Source organism: Triticum aestivum, chromosome 7A, assembly GCF_018294505.1.
Source record: "Triticum aestivum cultivar Chinese Spring chromosome 7A, IWGSC CS RefSeq v2.1, whole genome shotgun sequence".
Taxonomy (NCBI): domain Eukaryota; kingdom Viridiplantae; phylum Streptophyta; class Magnoliopsida; order Poales; family Poaceae; genus Triticum; species Triticum aestivum.
This window is the reverse complement of record NC_057812.1, coordinates 651,450,329-651,467,526: the sequence shown is the minus strand read 5'-3', so window position 1 is coordinate 651,467,526 and position 17,198 is coordinate 651,450,329. Positions and strand designations below refer to the sequence as shown.

At 43.7% G+C, this 17,198-nt stretch overlaps 1 pseudogene across 1 annotated transcript in view; it reads left to right on the top strand.

The window, feature by feature from the left end:
- LOC123148993 (polyubiquitin-C-like) overlaps nucleotides 1-17,198 on the top strand; it is a 32,592-nt pseudogene that overhangs the window by 8,985 nt on the left and 6,409 nt on the right. The window contains exon 2 of the transcript XR_006474303.1: nucleotides 13,568-14,206. The product of XR_006474303.1 is annotated as a polyubiquitin-C-like (transcript). The remainder of the gene's footprint in view (nucleotides 1-13,567; nucleotides 14,207-17,198) is intronic.

Sequence of the window (17,198 nt, the reverse complement as noted above, 5' to 3'; positions counted from 1 at the left end):
TTGATTCACCTTCTGTTATGAGTAATTTTGCGACACCTACACCTGCTTCCTGAGGGTTATCTATCCAAAAGAAATTATTGAATCTGAATACGATGATGATAGTGATGATGAAAATATGCCTGTTATTCCTGAGGGTTATCTTTTTGATATGGAATCTTCTGCCACTATTTTAGCTTGCAAAGATAGATATGAGCTTAAGAGGTTATTAGTTAAATGGAACAAAGAATCACTTAGAGATAAAATGAAACCCGACCCTGATTTTGCTACTTCACCTATATGTGTTCCTGATAAGGATTATGAATTCTCTGTTGATCCTGATATAATTACTTTGGTTGAATCTGATCCATTTTATGGCTATGAATCTGAAACTGTTGTGGCACATCTTACTAAGTTAAATGATATAGCTGCCCTGTTCACTAATGATGAGAGATCGCGTTACTTTTATATACTCAAAATATTTCCGTTCTCATTAAAGGGTGATGCTAAGATATGGTTTAATTCTCTTGATCCTGGTTGTGTGCGTAGTCCTCAGGATATGATTTATTACTTCTCTGCTAAATATTTCCATGCTCATAAGAAACAATATGCTTTGAGGGAAATATACAACTTCATGCAAATTAAAGAAGAGAGTCTCCCACAAGCTTGGGGGAGGCTTCTCAAGTTACTTAATGCTTTGCCTGATCATCCTCTTAAGAAACTTGAAATACTTGATATCTTTTATAATGGACTAACCGATGCTTCCAGATATTACCTGGATAGTTGTGCTGGTTCTCTTTTCAGGGAAAGAACATCGGATGAAGCTGAAATCCTATTGAATAATATGTTGACAAATGAAAATAATTGGGCACCTCCTGAGCCAGCTCCTGCTCCAATTACTGAGCCTATTCCTAAACCAATTCCGAAGAAGAGAGGTGTTCTATTTCTCAGTCCTGAGGATATGCAAGAGGCAAAGAAATCTATGAAAGAAAAAGGTATTAAAGCTGAAGATGTTAAGAATTTACCTCCTATTGAAGAAATACATGGTATTAATTCATCGCCTGTTGAAGAAACATATGATCTTAATTCTTTATTTACTGAAGAACCTCCTCATCCCGATATCCCGACACAGGTAGTAAAGGTAAATTCTCTTTATAGATATGATAAAGCTGAAGTCCCTCCTACTAAAATTGCTAGTTAGTGCTTGGATGAGTTTGATAACTTTATGTTTAAGCAAGATGACTTCAATGCTTATTTTGGTACATAATTAAAAGAAAAGCTTATATGATTAGACGCTTGGGTGATTATATGGCTAATATTAAAGGTGAACTTAAACTTGTTAGCAAACATGCTTCTATGGTTACCACTCAAGTAGAACAAGTACTTAAGGCTCAAAAATAAGTGCTTGATGAAATGAATAGTAAGAAAAATGATTATGTTGTTAGAGTGGCTACTAGAACTGGTAGAATGACTCAGGAACCTTTGTATCCTGAAGGCCACCCTAAGAGAATCGAGCAAGATTCTCAAAGAAATAATATTGATGTTCCTAGTTCCTCTAAAAAGAAGAAGAAGAAAAATGATAGAACTGTGCAAACTTCTAGTGAACCTATTGCTGAACCACTTGATAATCCAAATGATATATCTATGTCTGATGCTGAAACACAATCTGGTAATGAACATGAACCTAATGAAAATATTAATGATGATGTTCATGATGATGCTCAACCTAGTAATGACAATGATGTAGAAGTTGAACCTGTTGTTGATCTTGATAACCCACAATCAAAGAATCAACGTTATGATAAAAGAAACTTTGTTGCTAGGAAACATGGTAAAGAAAGGGAACCTTGGGTTCAGAAACCCATGCCTTTTCCTCCGAAACCATCCAAGAAAAAGGATGATGAGGATTTTGAGCGCTTTGCTGAAATGATTAGGCCTATCTTTTTGCGTATGCGATTAACTGATGTGCTCAAAACAAATCCTTATGCTAAATATACAAAGGATATCATTACTAATAAAAGAAAGATACTGGAAGCTGAGATTTCCACCATGCTTGCTAATTATACTTTGAAGGGTGGAATACCAAAGAAACTTGGAGACCCCGGAGTACCTACTATACCTTGCTCCATTAAAAGAAATTATATTAAAACTGCTTTATGTGATCTTGGAGCCGGTGTTAGTGTTATGCCTCTCTCTTTATATCATAGACTTGACTTGAATAAGCTGACACCTACTGAAATATCTTTGCAAATGGCTGATAAATCAACTGCTATACCTGTCGGTATTTGTGAGGATGTGCCTGTTGTGGTTGCAAACGTTACTATTTTAACGGACTTTGTTATACTTGATATTCTCGAGGATGATAGTATGTCTATTATTCTTGGAAGACCTTTTCTTAATACTGCAGGGGCTGTTATTGATTGCAACAAAGGCAATGTCACTTTTCATGTTAATGGTAATGAGCATACGATACACTTTCCGAGGAAACAACCTCAAGTTCATAGTATCAACTCTATTGGAAAAATTCCATCGATTAATTTGGAGGTTTTGAATTTCCTCTTCCTACTGTCAAAAAGAAATATGATATACTTATTATAGGGGATGTGCATATCCCCGTTGAGGTAACTTAGTGTTATTCGAAATTTCTCCGGTTTCATGATTATCGAATGAGTTTGTTAACAAGACTTGATCAACCTTGTTAGTGGATTCTTTTTGATGAGCATGAGATGGATGAAACTAGAAGCACAACCTTCTGTACCCTCTCTATACTTTATGTTATTTATATTAAATAAAGTAAAAATAGTATTTTTCTGTCTGTTTCCTGACTTATCCGTGCAACATAAAAATATCACGAAAATAAAAGTCCTCAGAATGACATGCCAATTTAATATGATTTTTTCGGGAATATTTGAGGATTTACTGTGCAAAAATTACCGCGGGAGGAGCTGCCACCTGGCCACGAGGGTGGTGGGCGCCCCCCCCCCCCCTCTAGGGCGCGCCCCCTGCCTCGTGGGCCCACGGTGGCCCTCCTCCACTTATCCCAGCACCCATCTTCTTCCTCTGTCTCACACAAACCCGAAAAACCAACTCAAGCACGAGTTCCAGCCACTTTTGCTGTGATTTTCGATCTCCTTGCTCAAAGCACCTCTCGCAAAACTGCTTGGGGAGATTGTTCCTTGGTACGTGACTCCTCCATTGGTCCAATTAGTTTTTGTTCTAGTGCTTTATTCTTTGCAAATTTTTGCTGCATAGGTGACCATGTTCTTGAGCTTGCATGTCAAATTTATATGGTTCCAAGTAGTTCTAGTGCTTGATATAGGCTCTAGGCACTTGTAGGAGTAGTTGCTATCAATATTATTGAAGTTGGTTTACTTTTGTTTGAAGTTACTAAAAATTTAAAAAAAATCAGAGAAAAACAATATGCTTAGGAAGATGTTCCAAGGTGGTTCCTCTAAGAAGCAAGGACCCAGGATTGCTATGCGTGATGCTGACAAGGATCCACCAAGAGACGCTCCAGTACGGCCTTTCGAATGGTCGTCAGAAAATTTTATGGACCATGCGGGAATTAAAGAAGAATTCAAAGCATATTTGTGCAATGTCGGTCTTAAGGATTTTGAGGCTAACAAATGCCCCCAGTATCATGATCCCACAAGTTCCTTTGTGAGGAGGTTTGAGTATTCATCTTCGCGTAATTCCCCTTCTGTCATGTTTGATCTCTATGACAAATCTTATACCATGGACTTAGAGGATTTCACTTCTGCTTGCAAACTTCCATCACGGGGTAATGTTAGGGATCCCCCTAAATCTGAATTTAGAAACTTTCTTGCTAGTATAACTGTGGGGGAATCTAGAGATATAACGCAGACTACCATAGGGAGCATTCACTTTCCTGCTATACATTATTTTGCTCTTTTCATCGGTAGATGCATAAATGCTAAGAACGAAGTATGTCACATGTGTGTCCCTGATCTTAGCATTCTTAGGAGTGCTGTGTTAGGAGACCAATCTTATCATATGGGAGCCATTGTAGCTCGTAGGTTGCATCATAATAGACATAATGGAGATTTCTTTGGAGGAATTTATGCAACCCGCTTAGCTGATTTTCTTGAGATAGACATTTGTGAGGGTGATACGGAGTTGCCTCTTGCATATTTAGATTATGAATCTATGGATTCGCACCAGTTTGTCGAGAGGCCTGAATAACCTCTCTTATATCGTTTAATTTTTGATAAACGACGTGTTTTCCTTATTACTCTCCCTGCTCCTGCCTTCTTTGATTCACATACAAAAAGAAGATATGCTATTACCAGAGAGGAGGCAGAAGAGTACGAGAGGAGAGCGGAGGCAGCTCGACTCCACGCTGCAGCTCAGCAGGCGATAACCGCTGCACATCAGTATGATCCCAACTATTCTTCCTCATCACAGTATGACCCCAACAACTGTTATTATGGATATCCGTCAGGCCAGCCGTGGCCATAGACCAACTTAGGCCAAAAGCCTAAGCTTGGGGGAGTACGTATTTCTCACCGACATTACATTTATGTTCACACACACTCATTGCTAGATGTCGGTGCTCATACTTTTTCACTGTAATATCCATCCTAGTTTATTTTCTTTTTCCTGGTTTCTTCTTGTGTGTTTGCTAAACCTTAAGAAAAACCAAAAAAAATTAGTAGTAGTTTATTTTTCTGCTATAGTAGCAATAATTAAAAAGAAACCCCAAAAATATTTCCCGTTCTTCTTTTGCTTGTTGGGAGCTTTCCCGTGTAAATAGTTTTATTTCTTTTCTTTGGGGGGCAGTAGGAGAAGACCATAATTAAATTGTTGAAGTGGCTCTTATATGCATTATTGTTGATTTAACCAAGAGCCCATATTGCCTTGTCTTCTCCTGTTTATTGAATGCTCGCAGACTCTAGCTTAGTCCAATGCACGTACACTCTTATTATTATTCACACCGTTCGGTCGTGCAAGTGAAAGGCAATTATGATGATATATGATGGACTGACTGAGATGAGAAAAGCTGGTATGAACTCGACCTCTTTTGTTTTTGTAAATATGATGAGTCCCTCATTCTTGATTTAGCTTATTATGAATAAACATGTTTGCAATGACAATTAGAGATCATAATTGCTTGTGCCATGCTTGATTAGCTATGAGTTATAATGGTTTACCTTGAGTGCCAACATGTTATTGAGATGATTATGATGTGGTATGATGGAGTGGTATCCTCCTTTGAATGATTTAAGTGACTTGACTTGGCACATGTTCATGCATGTAGGTGAAACAAAATCAACATAGCCTTCACAATATTTATGTTCATGGCGGATTATATCCTACCCATGCTTGCATCCAATGTTTATTAATTTTAATGCATGTACATGGTTGTTGTCGCTCTATAGTTGGTCGCTTCCCAGTCTTTTGCTAGACTTCACTTGTACTAAGCGGGAATACTGCTTGTGCATCCAATCCCTTAAACCCCAAAGTTATTCTAGATGAGTCCACTATACCTTCCTATATGCGGTATCTACCTGCCGTTCCAAGTAAATTTGTATGTGCCAAACTCTAAACCTTCAAATAAACATTATGTTTTGTATGCTCGAATAGCTCATGTATCAACCAAGGCTGTCCTTATCTTCCGTGTTAGGCGGGTTATTCTCAAGAGGAGTGGACTCCGCTCCTCACTCACGAGAAAATGGCTGGTCACCGGGATGCCCAGTCCCATGCTTTATGCAAACTAAATCAAAATTAATTGCAAACAAAACTCCCCCTGGGACCTGATGTATGTTGGAGGCACTCGTTGTTTCGAGCAACCATGGATTGATGCTTGTTGGTGGAGGGGGGGGTATAAACTTTACCATTCTGTTTGGGAACCGCCTATAATGTGTTTAGCATGGAAGATATCGCCATCTCTTAGTTGTTACGTTGACAATGAAAGTATACCGCTCAAAATACAATTTATCTCTATTTCAAAACCGAGCTCTGGCACCTCTACAAATCCATGCTTCCCTCTGCGAAGGGCCTATCCATTTACTTTTATGTTGAGTCATCACCCTCTTATTAAAAAGCACTAGCTGGAGAGCACAACCGTCATTTGCATTCATCGCTGTTAATTGATATTGGGTATGACTATGATTGGATCTCTTTTACCATGAATTACAATGTCTAGTCAGTCCTTGATCTTTAAAGGTGCTCTGCATTTATGTTTTGCGGTCTTAGAAAGGGCTAGCGAGATACCATCTTGTTATATCATATTATGATTGTTTTGAGAAAGTGTTGTCATCCGAGGTTTATTATTATGACTTGCTAGTTGATTATGCTATTGATATGAGTAATTATGAGACCTGAGAATTATTGCAAATGTGGTTAGTTATGATCTATGCTGAAAACTTGAATGCTGGCTTGACATAGTTACAACAACAAGAGCAAACAGAGTTTGTAAAAGTTTTTCTTTCTTTCAGTTTGTCAACTGAATTTCTTGAGGACAATCAAGGGTTTAAGCTTGGGGGAGTTGATACGTCTCCGTCGTATCTACATTTCCAAACACTTTTGCCCTTGTTTTGGACTCTAACTTGTATGATTTGAATGGAACTAACCCGGACTGACGCTGTTTTCAGCAGAATCGCCATGGTGTTGTTTTATGTGCAGAAAACAAATATTCTCGAAATGACCTGAAACTCCACGGAACATCTTAGAAAAAATAATAAAAAATCCTTGCCAAAGATGAAGACCAAGGGGCCCACATGGGTGGGGGTGGGGCGCGCCCCCCCCTAGGGCACACCCCCTACCTCGTGGGCCCCCTGGATGCCCTCCGATGCCAACTCCAACTCTATATATTTGCTTTCGGAGAGAAAAAAATCAGAGAGAAGAAATCATTGCGTTTTACGATAAGGAGCCGCCGCCAAGCCCTAAAACCTCTCGGGAGGGCTGATCTGGAGTCCGTTCGGGGCTCCGGAGAGGGGGATTCGTCGCCGTCGTCATCATCAACCATCCTCCATCACCAATTTCATGATGCTCACCGCCGTGCGTGAGTAATTCCATCGTAGGCTTGCTGGACGATGATGGGTTGGATGAGATTTATCATGTAATCGAGTTAGTTTTGTTAGGGTTTGATCCCTAGTATCCATTATGTTCTGAGATTGATGTTGCTATGACTTTGCTATGCTTAATGCTTGTCACTAGGGCCCGAGTGGCATGATTTCAGATCTGAACCTATAATGTTTTCATGAATATATGTGAGTTCTTGATCCTATCTTGCAAGTCTATAGTCACCTACTATGTGTTATGATCCGGCAACCCCGAAGTGACAATAATCGGGACCACTCCCGGTGATGACCATAGTTTGAGGAGTTCATGTATTCACTATGTGCTAATGCTTTGTTCCGGTTCTCTATTAAAAGGAGGCCTTAATATCCCTTAGTTTCCAATAGGACCCCGCTGCCACGGGAGGGTAGGACAAAAGATGTCATGCAAGTTCTTTTCCATAAGCATGTATGACAATATACGAAATAAATGCCTACATTACATAGATGAATTGGAGCTAGTTCTGTGTCACCCAATGTTATGACTGTTACATGATGAACCGCATCCGGCATAATTATCCATCACTGATCTGGTGCCTATGAGCTTTCCATATACTGGTTTACGCTTATTTACTTTCCCGCTGCTACTGTTACAATCACTACAAAATACCAAAAACATTACTTTTGTTGTCTTTACTTTTGTTGCCGCTACCACCACTATCATATTACTTTTCTACTAAACACTTTGCTGCAGATACTAAGTTTCCAGGTGTGGTTGAATTGACAACTCAGCTGCTAATACTTGAGAATATTCTTTGGCTCCCCTTGTGTCGAATCAATAAATTTGGGTTGAATACTCTACTCTCGAAAGCTGTTGCAATCCCCTATACTTGTGGGTTATCAAAAGGCCATAAAAAAAGAAGGCCCAAAAAATGAGAGAAAAAGAGAGAAGGGACAATGTTACTATCCTTTTACCACACTTGTGCTTCAAAGTAGCACCATGATCTTCATAGTAGAGAGTCTCTCATGTTATCACTTTCATATACTAGTGGGAATTTTTCATTATAGAACTTGGCTTGTATATTCCAACAATGGGCCTCCTCAAGTGCCCTAGGTCTTCGTGAGCAAGCAAGTTGGATGCACACCCACTAGTTTCTTTTGTTGAGCTTTCATACATTTATAGCTCTAGTGCATCCGTTGCATGGCAATCCCTACTCCTTGCATTAACATCAATCGGTGGGCATCTCCATAGCCCATTGATTAGCCTCGTTGATGTGAGACTTTCTCCTTTTTTGTCTTCTCCACATAACCCCCCTCATTATATTCTATTCCACCCATAGTGCTATGTCCATGGCCCGCGCTCATATATTGCGTGAAAGTTTATAGGTTTGAGATTACTAAAGTATGAAACAATTGCTTGGCTTGTCATCGGGGTTGTGCATGATGAGAGCATTCTTGTGTGACGAAAATGAAACATGACTAAACTATATGATTTTGTAGGGATGAACTTTCTTTGGCCATGTTATTTTGAGAAGACATAATTGCTTAGTTAGTATGCTTGAAGTATTATCATTTTTATGTCAATATGAACTTTTGTATTGAATCTTTCGGGTCTGAATATTCATACCACAATTAAGAAGAATTACATTAAAATTATGCCAAGTAGCACTCCGCATCAAAAATTCTCTTTTTATCATTTACCTACTCGAGGACGAGCAGGAATTAAGCTTGGTGATGATTGATACGTCTCCAACGTATCTATAATTTTTGATTGCTCCATGCTATATTATCTACTGTTTTGGACCATATTGGGCTTTATTTTCCACTTTTATATTATTTTTGGGACTAACCTATTAACCGGAGGCCCAGCCCAGAATTGTTGTTTTTTGCCTATTTCAGTGATTCGGAGAAACAGAATATCAAACGGAGTCCAAACAGAATGAAACCTTCGGGAACGTGATTTTCTCATCAGATAACACCCAGGAGACTTGGACCCTCCGTCAAGAAAGCCACGAGGCGGTCACGAGGGTGGAGGGCCCCCCTAGGGCACGCCTCCCTACCTCGTGGGCCCCTCGAAGCTCCACCGACGTACTCCTTCCTATATATACCTACGTACCCCCAAACGATCGGGGACGGAGCCAAAAACCTAATTCCACCGCTGTAACTTTCTGTATCCACGAGATCCCATCTTGGGGCCTGTTCCGGAGCTTCGCGGAAGGGGAATCGATCACGGAGGGATTCTACATCATCATCCAAGCCCCTCCGATGAAGTGTGAGTAGTTTAGTTCAGACCTACGGGTCCATAGTTAGTAGCTAGATGGCTTCTTCTCTCTTTTTGGATCTCAATACAATGTTCTCCCCCTCTCTCGTGGAGATCTATTCGATGTAATCTTCTTTTTGCGGTGTGTTTGTTGAGACCGATGAATTGTGGGTTTATGGTCAAATCTATCTATGAATAATATTTGAATCTTCTCTGAATTCTTTTATGTATGATTGATTATCTTTGCAAGTCTCTTCGAATTATCAGTTTGGTTTGGCCTACTAGATTGGTTTTTCTTGCCATGGGAGAAGTGCTTAGCTTTGGGTTCAATCTTGCGGTGTCCTTTCCCAGTGACAGAAGGGGCAGCAAGACACGTATTGCATTGTTGCCATCGAGGATAACAAGATGGTTTTTTTTATCATATTGCATGAAACTATCCCTCTACATCATGTCATCTTGCTTAAGGCGTTACTCTGTTTTTAACTTAATACTCTCGATGCATGTTGGATAGCGGTCGATGAGTGGAGTAATAGTAGTAGATGCAGGCAGGAGCCGGTCTACTTGTCTCGGACGTGATGCCTATATACATGATCATACCTAGATATTCTCATAACTATGCTCAATTCTGTCAATTACTCAACAGTAATTTGTTCACCCACCGTAGAATACTTATGCTCTTGAGAGAAGCCACTAGTGAAACCTATGGCCCCCGGGTCTCTTTCTCATCATATCAATCTCCATCACTTTATTATTGCTTTGCTTTTACTTTGCCTTTTACTTTTTACTTTGCATCTCTATACCAAAAATATTATTTAACATCTCTATCAGATCTCACTTTCGTAAGTGACCGTGAAGGGATTGACAACCCCTAAGCGCGTTGGTTGCGTTGAGCTATTGTTTTTGTGTAGGTACGAGGGACTCGCGCGTAGCCTCCTACTGGATTGATACCTTGGTTCTCAAAAACTGAGGGAAATACTTACGCTACTTTGCTGCATCATCCTCTCCTCTTCGGGGAAATCCAATGCAGTGCTCAAGAGGTAGCAGGCCCTGTTGACATAATACTGCTCCAATCCCGGTGTCACATGCATCCGTTTCCACAGTAAATGGCAAGGAAAAATTAGGCAGGGCGAGCACTGGTGTTGTTACCATGGCCTGTTTCAGTTTCAGAAAAGTTGTTGTTGCTGCATCAGTCCAAACAAAACCCTTCTTGCTCAAAGAGATGTCAGTGGTTTGGTGATAATGTTGTAGTTCCTGACAAATTTACGGTACTAACCAGTGAGGCCCAGAAACGCCCTTAATTCAGTCGGGGAAGACGGTTGTGGCCAGTGTTGAATAGAATCAGTCTTATCTGTTTCCATGGCCACCCCCTCTGCGGATATTACATGACCCAAATAACTGATTGATGTATGAGCGAATGAACACTTGGATAACTTCGCATAGAGTTGATGCTGACGCAACAGAGCAAACACTTGTCGTAGGTGCAGTAGATGCTCATCAAATGATGGACTGTAAGTCAAGATGTCATCCAGGAAAACGATGACATACTTGTGTGTGCCTGGTGCAAGGACAGAATTCATCAAGCATTGATGGGTGGGCCATTTGTCACCCCGAAGGGCATCACACAAAATTGGAAGTGACCATGGTGAGTTTTGAATGCCGTTTTTGGTTCATCTTCTGGGCGCATTCGTATTTGATGGTAGCCTACCCGCAAATCAATTTTGGAGAAATACTTTGCACCAGCCAGTTCATCAAGAAGATCATCAATGACAGGCAGTGGGAACTTGTTCTTGATGGTAATGTCATTGAGCCGGTGATAATCAATACAGAAACGCCAAGTACCGTCTTTCTTCTTCACTAGCAAGACAAGTGCAGCAAAGGGACTGATGCTCGTCGTGATGAGGCCAGCTTTCAGCATCTCTGCAACCTAACGCTCAATTTCATCCTTCTGGAGTGGCGAGTAACGGTACGGTCGGACATTGGGTGGAGAGGAGCCGGGCTTGAGATGAATAGCGTGATCAAACTCACGGTGGGGTGGTAATGTGGTTGGTTCCTGAAAAATGTCGGCATATTCATCCAAGATAGCTTGCAACTGTGGGGGTATGTGATCATCAGATAATGATGGTGTGTGCTCAGGATGCAATACTGCCAATGCCCACACTTCATTTCCTTGAATCCACTTAGTCAACTGATCAGCACGTATCTCTGTCAATGTCGGCTCTGTCGGAGTACGCACACCTTGCAGCTTGATGTTCATATGAGCGTGTCTAAATTCCATTGTCTTGAGTCCCCAATGGCAGTTCATTGGACTGAACTGAGCGAGCCAATCGACTCCCAAAACTGCATCATAAGCGCCGAGCTCAAGCAACCGCATATCAGTGCTGAAAGTGTGCCCCTGACACCACCACTGTAATTGAGATACTTGTTGCTTGGACTGCAGGGTTTCTCCGTTTGCTACCCTCACTGTGACAGAATCGACGTCCTGAATTGTACAGCCCACCCGCTCTGCAAACGCTGAATTGACGAATGTGTGGGTACAGCCTGAATCCACCAGCAACAACATGACCTAATTGCCAACTAATGCTCGTAACCTCATTGTACCTGATGACTCTGTTCCTACTACGGCATGCACGGAAATTTGACAGCAAATTGCTTCTTCTTCTGCATTCTCATCCAGCAGCTCAAGAGCACGTATGGCGTCATCCGACAGAAGCTTACCATGATCTCCAACCTCAATGGTCAGAAGTTGACCCACCTTGTTACACCTGTGCTCGCGGGAATATTTGTCTTCGCACTTAAAACATTGGCCATTGGCTCGCCTAAATTCCCGCAGTTGCCGTTCGTGGCCAAAATCATCCGGGTCGCGCTTAGCACCATCAATGCATGGTTGTACTAGTCCAGGAGCCATTGTGGGCACTGGTGACAGAGGGATGGCGCGAGTATATACTGGTGGACAACCTCGCGGCTTGCAGTGTTCAGATTCTTCCTCCTGTATCTGGGCAAGTTCCGCTGCTCTGGAAATGCTTGTCGGCGCGTGCTGGCGCACTCCTGTGCGGACCTCATCCCGTAGACCGATGATAAACTGTGAGACAAAGAATTTCTGATTCAAGGATGGGTCCAGAGCGATTAGGTGGTACATAATTGCCTCGAAGGAGAGTCTGTATTCAGCAACAGTGCAGGTCTGTCTAAGGTGATGGAGGGGATGCAGCAGAGCATCGATTTCGTCTTGCCCAAATTATGCTTGAACTGCTTCCATGAATGTGAGCCAATCACCCAGACCATGTGTATGCTTGTACGCCTGACACCAAAGTGCTGCATGACCATCCATGTAGAGCACGGCCGTACTGACCCAATGCTCCGGCGGTGTCTGATACAACTCAAAATAGGTGTGGCAGAGGTCAAACCAGAGGCGCGGGGCATCACCACTGAACCGAGGGAAGTCATGCTTCGGCGGCTTGTGACAATAATTGGGGCGCGGTGACTGCGGTGGCGAGACATGGCGTTCCTGGTGCTCGTTGTGACGAACAGGAACAAACGGTGGGCGAGATGGAACATTGAGGAGTGGGGGTCCCTTGTTGACCAACAACACGGCGGGATGCGTGGTGGAGGACGAAGGAGCCGCCCGTGCCGCCGCGTCCGTTGCCTATCTTCGCTTGACCGCATCCAATCCCTCGCCGAAATCGGCCACTTGAGTGCTCAGTTGCTGCACCTCGGTCGAGAGCAATGAAAATTTGGCGAGTAATTCCTCCAAGGTTTTCTGTACTCCCTCCATGGCTTGGAGCACGAACTTGGTCTGGGCCGACGGAGTCGACGACGGTGCCGTCGTGGCCACCCCAAATCAATCCTACCCCGCTCAGGATTTTGCGTCGGATCGCCGGAGCAACCCAACACCTTTCGCGGTGGATTTTACGGCCAGATCGAGGGAGTGAGGTGCGGCGGCGGCTCGTACGAGTCTTTGATACCAAGTTGTCACGACCCTCGTCGGATCGGACCAGAAGAGCTAGAGGGAGATCGGGAAGAGAAAGGGGATCGAGGTGGATGAAGGACAGGTGAGGGACTTGTTCAGCAAGAGAGAGAGTACAAAGTTAAACTGAATTTCAGAATACCAGCTGACCCCGGCCTCTGGCCTCACGCACACATATAACCCTGATAGTCCTGGGACCCACCGTACATACACACTCACCTAACTGAAGACTAGTCTTCATCCTCTGCACATGGGCCCTTGTTGTTCTCCTCCCGTAGTCGCACCAGAGGTGCCTTGCTATCCGCCGTCTCGCCTGTAGGTGCAGCAGGAGAGGGGGGCGTGACAGTTGAGTCCTCGGACACCATCGATAACGTCAAGGCCAAGATCCAGGACAAGGAGGGCATCCCTCCGGACCAGCAGCGTCTCATCTTTGCTGGCAAGCAGCTTGAGGATGGCTGCACCCTAGCTGACTACAACATCCAGAAGGAGTCCACCCTTCACTTGGTTCTTAGGCTTCGTGGTGGCATGCAGATCATCGTGAAGACTCTCACCGGGAAGACCATCACCCTGGAGGTTGAGTCCTCGGACACGATCGACAACGTCAAGGCCAAGATCCAGGATAAGGAGGGCGTTCCCCCAGACCAGCAGCGCCTCATCTTCGCTGGCAAGCAGCTGGAGGACGGTCGCACCCTGGCTGACTACAACATCCAGAAGGAGTCCACCCTCCACCTTGTCCTCCGCCTCTGTGGTGGCATGCAAATCTTTGTGAAGACCCTCACTGGCAAGACCATCACCTTGGAGGTGGAGTCATCTGACACCATCGACAACGTGAAGGCCAAGATCCAGGACAAGGAGGGCATTCCCCCGGACTAGCAGCGCCTGATCTTTGCTGGTAAGCAGCTTGAGGATGGCCGCACCCTAGCAGACTACAACATCCAGAAGGAGTCCACCCTTCACTTGGTGCTTCGTCTCCGTGGTGGCCAGTGAAGTGCCTGGCCCTGGAGCTGCTTCTGTCTCTAGGGTTCACAAGTCTTTATCTTCGTGTCCTCTGTTGGTGGTGTCTCGGCTGTGTCTGTCGTCTTGGTAGTGTCTATGTTTCTACGGTACTGTGATGCACTGTATGCTCGGTTGTATCTCAAACTTTTGCTGGTGTGCTGCTGTTGTGCTGCAGCTTTGCTGAACCATGATAATAAAATAAGTGAGCCCTGAATTGTCTGCAGCTGTTGTGTCATCCTGTTTTCTTATTTGCTTCTTTCTGATGCATTTCATCTGCTTTATTTGTGGTGGTACAGCAGCTTACAATTGGCCTTTTCTGTGATTATTCATGTGAATATTGCACCTTTCTGTCAGTTTGACTGCCTGAGTTTCTGGACCTCTCAGTAAGTTTGAACTGATTTGGAGCCTACATATATGTGATACTCAAGTGGCAACTGAGTTTGTCGAAACCAGCAACTCTTAGTTCCCAGATTATGCATTTTAGTAAGTGAAAGCAATTGCATCTTGGTTCGCCGCCTCAAATGCATCAGCAGATTTAGAGCCTATAATGATCTATGAGGAGTCGGGATCGGGAGGGAGCTAAATGTGGTCTGTTGAAGACATTAGCAGAAGCTCTGGCACTCCTACATGGACTTTTTTGTGGTTGAATCGGACTGCATTGACTGTGGCCGAGGTGATGTAGCAAAGGGGGTAATTCTATGGGTCCAGCAATGGCAGTCTTATGCTGTAATTTTGATCATGTTTTATTAATCATTGTCCTATGGAAGCATCATGTTCTAGCTAGTCAAGTGGTGAAATGTGGATCCACAAGATTTATTAGCCAATGTAATCGCAAACATCCTTATAGTTGCAAATGTAATATAAACCGCCTTGCCCTACGTAATGATTTTACAGCTGAGCCAATCGTTGGGAGAGAGATCTTGTGCGCGAACATTGACCTTGCTGACATTCTGCAAGGTTTCCCGAGTCACCCGTATAGGCTTCCCTTCGCGTTTTTTGGGTTTGCCTCTGTCCACTCACAGCCTGAAGAGGTACGGTTGTCAATTCTCGGTGGGCAATGTGGCGGGTAAGCTACCACCTTGGCAAGGTAGAAACATCAACATAGCTGGTTGTTCCGCTCTTGTCAAGTCAGTGCTATCCACCCAAAGCCATTTACTACCTCACCGCCCTGGACGTGCCAACCGGAACCAACGAAGATGTCACTAAGATACAAAGAGCCTTCTTGTGGGCAGCTATGGATAAGGTAACAGGTGCCCAATGCAAGGTCAATTGGGAATTGATATGCAGACCTACCAATTTGGGTGGTTTGGGTATTCTCAACCTTGAAAAATTTGCCAGAGCTCTTAGGCCGCGTTGATTGTGGTTTCAGTGGACCAATCCATAGAGGTCATGGGTTGGTTTCAACAAGCACGCTGCTGCAACCCCACCACATAGGTGGCGGTCACTTGCGTCCTTCCTCTGCTGCAAAAATGGGGGAGTTGCAGAGACCACGGGGTGCTCTCTCAGTCGCAGATGTCGGAATTCTTGCAAGTTTTCGCAATGACAGTCTTGTTGAAGGAATACATAGAAGAGGCTAGAGATGTTGGGTCCTGCTGCAACGGAGGTTTTACAACAAGGGTCTTGTTGCAGAAAAATAGAGAAGAAGAAGTTTTGCAGCAAGGGTCTTGTTGCAGAAAACTAGAAAAGAGAATATTTTGCAGCAGGGATTTTGTTGCAGAAAATTAAAGAAGAAAATATTTTGTAATATGAATCTTGTTGCAAAAAATTAAAAAAAGAAATTTTTTTGCAACAAGAGCATTGTTCCAGGAAATTAGAGAAGAAGAACGAACGATTCACCTCGTACAATCGGACGGCTCACGAGGCGATAGATCTTTTAAAAAGATCCGCCGGTTGATGTGTAGCACGGCCATCAATAAAACTGCAACACATCATTCCTGTCCAACAAAGATAATATAAGGATAAACAGGCAGTATGAGCAAAAATAATATTTGGCGCTGAATTTCGACACAAGTTGGGTTAAGTTGCAACCAAAGCAAGCAAAGCCTCTGGATCGCTCGCAAAACAGGAGCAGCAAGACGAGACGATTCCAATATATACGCACGTACGTACGTACCAAATTAAGTGAGTTCATGGATCCAAAAGTCACGAGGATTCTTTTCTTCTCCATATGTCGCTAGTGGACACGGCGAAGGCAACGACAATGCCGAGCTCTGAAAGCGACCTCCCGAGAAACATATGGCCTCTGTAGGAAGCGTCTCGTCGAATCATGCTGTTCCCTTTTTTGTTTTATTTTTTTAACTTCAAAGGAGATGAAAGCCTGAGAACGAAAGCAACATCCACCATGTGAGAACGGCAATACGCCACGCACTATCGTGTGGGACGGGAGGCGGTGAGATTGAGCGCTTCTTCCCGTTTCTCCGCCGTGGCATCACGTCGTCCTACGTCTCATCAAGGTCATTTTTTTTCGACTCGGACGAACGCCTTAAACGAGTCTCATGCATCCGAGCTGACCGGCATCCCTCATATCTAACCAAAAAATAAGACGGATATGAGGCGTCCAGGCAAGCCTGGCACGTCGGATCCGGCCCATGCTAGCCCACCCGATCCGATTTATATTCGTTTCCATCCGCTCATCGTAGCAAACCCTAGCCATTTCACTCCACTCCCACTCATTTCCCTCCGCTACTCGAGCTCACCTCCGGCGGTTTCGGCCTTCTCCGTCATGGCAAGCAGCGGATCAAACTTCGATCAGTTCGGATCTGTCGACTAGGGTGTCACCTCGTGTGTGATGGAGGAGACAATGGCAGTCCGCATTGCACCTCATCGTAGCAAACATGCCAAATTTTGACAGTCCAATGGCATGTTAGTTAGTAGTGATGGACAGTGGCGGAGCTTGAGCCGAATATATGGGGGGGGCCATGGGCTGGGAGGGGGGGCAAACTTAACTATTTGAGCTGTTTTTAGTGGAAAATAGGCCTAATACAAA